Source organism: Mesoplodon bidens (assembly GCF_964165515.1).
Source record: "Mesoplodon bidens genome assembly, chromosome: 1".
NCBI lineage: Eukaryota > Metazoa > Chordata > Mammalia > Artiodactyla > Ziphiidae > Mesoplodon > Mesoplodon bidens.
The window spans coordinates 14906085-14914216 of NC_138176.1; positions in this window are offsets into that span (position 1 = coordinate 14906085).

Sequence of the window (8132 nt, forward strand, 5' to 3'; positions counted from 1 at the left end):
ATATGTACAACGGAATATTATTCAGTCTTAAAAAGGAGGGAAATTCTGACACAAGCTGCAAGACAGATGAACTTAAAGGACATTATGCTGAGAGACGTAAGTCTAACAGAGAAAGAAATAACATATGATTCAATTTATATGAGGTACTTAGAGTAGTCAGAATTAAAGACAGTAAGTTAACAGTGATTGCCAGGGCTGAGGGGAGGGGAGAATGGGGATTACTGCTTAATAGGTGCAGAAGTGCAGTTTTACAAGAGAAGAAGTGTTACGGGGATGGATGGTGCTGCTGTTGCACGACAGTGTGAATGGACTTAATACCACTGAACTGACACATAACAATGGTTAAGATGGTGAGTATTAAGTATGTTTTAACACAATAAAAAAATTGTTTTCTAAGTAGGAAAAAAAAAAGCGGGTGGGGGGCTTCCCTGGTGGCGCAGTAGTTGAGAGTCCGCCTGCTGATGCAGGGGACACGGGTTCGTGACCCGGTCCGGGAAGATCCCACATGCCGCAGAGCGGCTGGGCCCGTGAGCCATGGCCGCTGAGCCTGCGCGTCCGGAGCCTGTGCTCCGCAACGGGAGAGGCCACAACAGTGAGAGGCCCGCGTACCGCAAAAAAAAATAATAATAAAATAAAAAGCGGGTGGGATGTTTGCAGTATCCCCTCTGCCTCGCTGGGCCACCTGCCTGCAATTTGTGGGGCTGGTTTAGCTTCCAAGTGCTATAGGTGTCCTACCCTTGGAAGAGCCCTGATGGAGGACCCCAGACCTCCGGTGAGGTGTGGCTGCACTCAGAGGCCAAATGTGTCGTGCAACGGGAAGATTTATCTAGAGCCACTGTCTTCAATAAAGGACGTGGAAGGGTAGAAGTGGAGAGCCTCCCAAGGAGAGGCACATATTAAGGGGGGCTCAGAAGCCCCTCACACGCCCCAACCGGCACGAGGGAAATTTCGTAAGATAAGCATCCTTTTCACTGTCACCTGCACCCTGACCTGTTGGTGATAACATGCCATTCATAATAAAGGACTTTTATCGTCACGTGAGAATAAAGAGGATACACTTCTCGGCATGCTGAGGCTTCTGTGGATGTTTTCCAGGTTATGTTGACCTTGCTGGGTGGGGCCCAGCTCTTCCCGATGCTGAGGTAACATTGCGCACCTGGATCGGGCTCTCACTGAAGCCCTAGCCCGGCCATCTAATGAGTCGGTCCCCATCAGCCACCTTGGGTTGTGGCATGGCAGTCCCCAACACTGGCACAGGGCCATGCCCACCCCAACCCTGGTGTTTCCGAATCCCAGCCCCCAGGAGAGCCCTGGCACACCAGCTGTACTGGTTTCGTAGGGCTGCTGTAATGGTACCCCAAACTGGGTGGTATGAGACTGCAGAAATGTATTGTCTCATACTTCTGGAAACTAGAAGTCCACGTTCAAGGTGTTAGCAGGGCCATGCGCCCTCTGAAACCTTAGGGGGGAGTCACCCCTTGCCTCTTCCCCACCTCCTGGGGGTTTACTGTCAATCCTTGGCAATCTTCGGTGCATAATTCTAATCTCTGTCATCATGTGACTTCCCTGTGCCTCTGTGTCTTCACATGGCTGTCTTCTAATAAGGACACCAGTCACACTGGATTAGGGCTCACTCTTCTGCAGTATGACCTCATCTTAACCAGTTACACCTGTGACATCCTATTTCCGAATAAGTCACATTCTGAGGTACTGGGGACTAGGACTTCAATATATCCTTCTGCGGGGGGCAGAGGTGGGGGACACAATTCAACCCATAACACTGGCTGACCTTTTATCACCGACAGGCACTCTCTCTGACTTCACTCTGCAGCCACTGGCATGAAGAAGAAATCAAAAGCAGTTCCTGGGGCAGTGAAGCCATTGTTACCAAAAGACTCAAAACTGCTGGGATGAACTGAGCCACTCCTGAGCATTTTTCCCAAGATGAGAACGTTCACCTGGGCTCCCTGGACCCCCAAGTGTCCATGGGTAGAAATCAGGAGTCATATCTTGGATGAGAAAAAAGAACTGGGATGAGAAAAAAGTTACATGTTAGTTTCAATAACCTCCAAGTGAAATATAATATTTCCTTTGTTTATGAATGTAGGCAAAAAACCCCCAGCTGTACCTGTCACCTTAACCCAATAAAAATCCCAGATCTTTTCACATCATATGACATTTGTTGCAAATAGCTTGAAATAATGTTAATGTTGATCAGTACTTTATAATCATAGTTGTTATCGGAGCTACTATGTCTACTCTCTAACATTGTTCTTCAACATATGTATAAGCAAACACTTATATGGCTATTTCACAAATTTGTTCTTTTTAGTATTTTGATAGTATTTCAATGTAATTAGCTCCCTTTGTAATCTCATGTATTATACTTTATGCCTTTAACAACATTGTTCTGAGAAGAGGTCCATAGGTTCATCAGACAGCCAGAGGGTCTGGGGCACAGAAATGGAAAGGAACCCTGTCCTGGGAAACAACAAAAGACGTGTGTAAGGGGTGGTTGTCATACAAAACAGCACCCCAAACCCAATGGGATGTGGCATTACAATGCATCCTGTTATTAAAAGATAACGTGATAGAGGAATGCTATTGTGGAAAAAAATTTCTGATACAGTACATGAAAAAAACAAGACCATGGGACAGTGCAATAACAGCAAACCCATGTGTACACACACACACACACACACACACACACACACATCACTATAATCCTGTTTTTCTGTTTAAAAACAAGGGAGGAGTGGTAAAGGGAGCTAACCCATAATACTAACAGTGATTATTTGGATGATGGTGCGATTGGTCTTTTTTACTTTCTTGTGGTTTTTTCAATTTTCCACAGCCAACAGGTATTGTTTTCATAATCAGGAAAAAATGTTATTTTCCTTATTTGAATTGATAAAATCCTTATTTGAAGTGATTAAAAAATAACCTTTTAGAGATTGCATGCTTAAAGAAAAAAGCCATGACTCAACAGAAGTTAGCTGCATTCTCTTTAAAGGGCTGGGACCAAGCTCAGTGAACAGGTGGGATTTTTTCCAGCTTTCTTAACACCCTGGGAGAGTGATCCCACAGCCTCAGGAAGGAAACCAGGAGACAGATCCCTCACCTGCCCAGGGCCATGTGGTCCAGGCTGCTGAATCTCTGCTGGCCCCTCAGAAATGAAGAACACAGGAAGCAGCTCTGCCTGCTGCCCTCTCCCAAACCCACAGGGTTTGCAGATTACTGCTCTAGACCCAGGGTTTTTGAAGTCTTTGCCCATGAAATTAGGGGATGTCGGGAGCGAAACCACTTCTTGCAACCGCCTTCATCTTTATTTCACTCGCGGGATCGAATCTTGTCAATATTTAAGTCACTAGCTAATTCCTGGCACTGACCTTTAAAAAATGACTTGAGCAGTAAAACAAAAACACAAAAAAACAACCCAGTAACAGAAATAACAAAATCGAATAAAGGCAATTAAAAGATTGTCTAATAGTATCTAATTCTTCTATAACTTCATGATTAAGATTATCAAGTTCAATGTGCATATCAAACTCCTTTTGTTGAAACGATTCCACATTGCAATTCTTTTCCTTAATCTTTATCCTTTCTGTTTCTCCTAACCTGTAATTTCTAGAGCATAGTCGGTCGGGGGAGGGAGAGAGGTGATTTTACTGCACAGCAAATTATCATTATTAGCACAAGCTGCATCTGTAATGAGCTCATTCTTGCTGCTAAAAACAATTCTGTTACCTGATAAGACAAAAATTCCCTCGATCTGGAAATGCTGAAGAAATGGAGGTTGTGAGTTTGTATGTTTTCTTATGACAATGGGGCCTTTTGTGGGGCTAGTTTGAATTCTGTGGCAGTTAAAGTGCTCCTTTGGGGTCCCTTCTCTCTCTTTGTATTGGAGAATTGACAGTTTCCCCGGAGGTGGGAAGATGGGAGGGGATGCCTTGGTTCCCTGTCCCTCTCCCACAGAGTGGTGACTGCTGGCTCTAAACAGGATCGCAGTTAGTTACGGCTTTAACCTTGTTCCAGCACAGCTGTGAAGTGTGTGGCCAGGAGTCAGACACTCCCTGAGTTTAGAACTCAGTTCTGCTTTTTTCTGGCTGTGTGACTCTGGGCACTTTCCTTAATCTCTCTGAGACTTAGATTTCTATTTTGTAAGGTGAAATAACAGAAGAGCCAACCCAGTCGCATGAGTTAGGAAGAGATTAGGCATGTAAATCTGTGCTCAGTAAATACTATCTATTACCATTGGGGTAAAGGGTCTTGGGGACATTGCTAGAGCTGACATGGGTTGGGGGTGGGAGCGTGATGAGCCCACAGAGTGAGTTCTCAACAGAAAAGGGTTCAGAACCAGGGCTCCTGCCCCCTACTGAAGTGTTCTTTTCACTGCTGCACTTTTCTTCCAGGAATCCTAACCCTGCGAGGCAGGGAGAACAGGTGTAATTGGCCAATAATAAATCTGTAGCAGCAGCCCCGCTAATGTGCTCGCTTATGTCAGACTCTGGCTCTTTACCTGGAATAGCTTATTTAATTAGTATTACTTAGTATAAATACTTTCATTTAACAGATGAGGAAACTGAACCACACAGAGGTTAAACAATTCACTCAGGGCCATTTTTCCCAGGAAAAATACAGGTGGTTCCTTCAAAGGCATATATATCCCCGACAAGAGAACCATGTCAATAATTGGATTCAAACTGGGTTTGTCTGGCTTCTCCAAAGGCTGAGAAGAAGCATGTTCTCCACCTTTCCTGACCAGCCCAGGGAACCGTCAGGAAAAGGCACTAGGCACTCCATGACCTAGAGGAGCTGGCCACTCAGCCCCAAGGTCTTCAGGCCTTGTTTCCGGTTTGTGTTCTGCTGAAGGTCACACCAAGGGCAGCTCTCCCCAGACCTCTCTGTGTGCCTGGGACATCCCCCTGCCCTCCACACTCCCAGACCCCAGCTTCGGTTTACCTCAAATCACTCCTATTTGCTTAAACTCAACTCAGTTTTGGTGCATGCTTAAAGTATTTTAAAACCTATCTGTCTAAGGGCATTTCTGACTTATGATTTGTGTGCACATTTATCACATCCGCAGCTTTGTGAAGTTTGGGGGTGTTTTGTTTTCCTTGGTTGTCCCTCTCTCCCTCATTTTACCTACTTTTGAACATTTTGAGGATCTCTTAGCCGGTGTCTGAAAAAGCTTTCTGTGAGGTTTATTGTCATGAATGCAGCATTTTGTCTGAGTGCTACCTCAGCCTCTTACCCTGAAGGTGCTCACCCTTTTAACAGGACATAAATCACTAAAGCCCTTCCTTCTAAACGGGGGGCTGAACACTTTTTCTGTGGAGCCCCAGATAGTCAATATTTTAGGCCATATGGTCTCTGTTGCAACTACTCAATTCTGCAGTTTTAGTTGGAAAGCAGCGATAGACAACACATAAATGAATGTGTGGCTGCGTTCCGATAAAACTTTATTTATAGACACTGAAATTTTAATTTCATATCATTTTCATGTATCACGAAAGATTATTTGTTTGAATTTTTAAAAATTTAAATGTGGAAACCATTCTTAGCTGGAGGTCTGTACAAATCCAGGTGGCCCCATGGGCCCAAGTTACAGAACCTTGCTCTAAACCAGAACTTAACCCAAGGGGTTGATGCTAGCCAGGATCTAGTTGTAAGTGATTTATTTTGTAAGCAGTATGGGTCAAGCAAGTGGCCTCTTGAGAGAGAGACCCCTTGGGAGGATCTGGGGAGCAGAACCCCCATGCACCCCAGAAAACTGAAAATGTAGCTCAAACCCACTGCCAAGAGGGAGAGTGACCAGGGTGATGTGAAGCTCAGATTAGCCGGGAGAAAGCCTGCAACTGCTTGAGAGAAAAGGTAGAAACAAAGGCCTGTAGAGGCTTTCCATACCCTGCATTCAAGTTAAAATCTAATTTAGGTGAAAATGGATGCATAGAAATTAACTGTGCATGTGAGGCTTTTGTCGTTAGACTGTGTACCCTGTAATGATAGCTTTACCAAATTTATTCCCTTGGCTTGAAAATAAAGATGCTTTTTGAAATTTGATTTTGTTGTTTTACAAATCGTTTTAGATTTGTGGATCATGCAGACTCCATTTCTGATCTGCCTCAAACAAAAACAGAGAAAGTGTTTAAGATTCAATCAAAGGCTCGCTGTGAGCGGCACAATATTAAAATAACAGAAAAATCAATTCAGTTTTTATTTGGAACATGGTTTGTGACAAATAGCATTCTAATAGATAACACCGATTATATGGTAGCAAATGTAAATTATATATACCGAGCTTACAACTTTGTCGGAGTCGTCATTAAGGAATTTGACACATAAGCAGGAGAACAATAAATGTCAACTGAAATATATATCAGTTAGGTACAAACGGGATGCTGAAATGAGCGATGCTGGTACACACTATACTTATAAGGAATAATATGCAGTCTAAAGTAGCTTGCGTTTTCAAACAAGAACTCCTTTTTAGTTGTCATTTAAAATATCTCATATTTCTGAAGGTCAGGAATAAACGGCACTATTAGCATTAAAAGCTAGTAAAAGAAAAAGTAATTTGTTGTTCATTTAGCGTAACATTTTATGAAATAGCTTTGTAAAGTATTCACATTTCTTTTCCCCTGTGGAGTCTGAGAAGACAGGATGAAGGTGCTCCGGTCTTAACGAAGAGCTTTGTATTGCATCTTTGATGCTGTTAACATCTTGGTTCAGTAAGATCTCTGTGGAATTACAAGGTTTGTGCTTGGGTGGGTAAATGCTAAGAAATAAAGCTGGCCTCGGCTGGCTCCAGCAAGATGCTGCCAGGTCCTGGGTTTGGTCCTCATCAGTAGTACCACTGACACAGGGTCGACAGCAAGACACTGAGGACAAGTGGCAAGACTGTCCGGGACTGAAGATGGAGAGTTTTGATGTAACAGACACAAGTCCCCATGAGCAAGAGGAGAGAGGCTCTTGCTGTGTGTCTTGGGAACAATGGCAGGTAAATCAGGATTTGAATTCAAATACAGATGGGGACGATCTTGGGGTCTTAGAAACCTGTCACCAGTGACCCCTCCTACTAGCCACAGGTCCCGAACTCCAAAGTATTGTAAACCACCCCCCTCTCTCCTTTTTCTCCTCAATTTGGATAAAAGATCAAAACTACCAAGAAATAACATTGACCAACACCATTGTAACCACCACCTGGAATTAGCAAAGACGAACATTTTGTCATATTTGCTCCAGATCCTTTTGTAATGAAAACTAAATATAACACCACTGATAGAGGATTTTGAACGTCCTTCTTTTGATATTTTGTACCACATCTGCAGTGAGTAGTAGTATTTTGTGAACAGAAATGTACTTACATGGTAACCTCTCTATCTAAGTGGCATCTTCCTGACACTTGCTTTTCTCTTCAACGGGACATTTGGGAGATCTATTCATGGTGATATATACGGACCCTCGCTCATTCTCTGTCATTCATGAAGTTGTATTTTGGGTAATCGGAATTTCATTTGTATTCCCTCAATTACTAGTGAGATGAATCTCAAACATTTATGATTCAGGTGTCTCTTTGCGTGTCGCCTGCTCATATCATTTTGTCCACTTTTCTATGTGGCTGTCTTTTTCTTTATGCATTCTGAATACAAATCCTTTGTTGGGTCCACTTCAAATACCTTCTCGGAGGCTGTTCTTGGCTTCAGTCCTGTCCTTGGTGTCTCTGTTACTCTTAAAGAATAGCTCAGGCCTGCCTGCCCCTCCTGCTTCATTTATTGGCTATTTATCATGTGCCCGGCACTGTGCTAAGTGCTATGCATGCTTTGTCTTATTTAATCATCACAGCCACCCTGTGAGGGAGGGCTACTGTTATTCCCAGGTGTGTCGAGGTTGAGAAGTGAAGAAGCTAGCCCACGTAGTACAGGGAAAGAGACAGCTGGGACCCAAGGTGAGCTCCCCCTTCCTGCAGAGCTGGGCATTTAAGTTCTGTATCACACTCAGAGAACTGGCAAGAGGAAAGATTAGAAAGTGTCGTTACAAACTCTTAGAAGGAAACGCACAAGGCAGTTCTCAACCTTGGGTGCACGTCTCCAAGGAGTTTTACAACGTACTGGTGCTGGGCCCCAACTCAG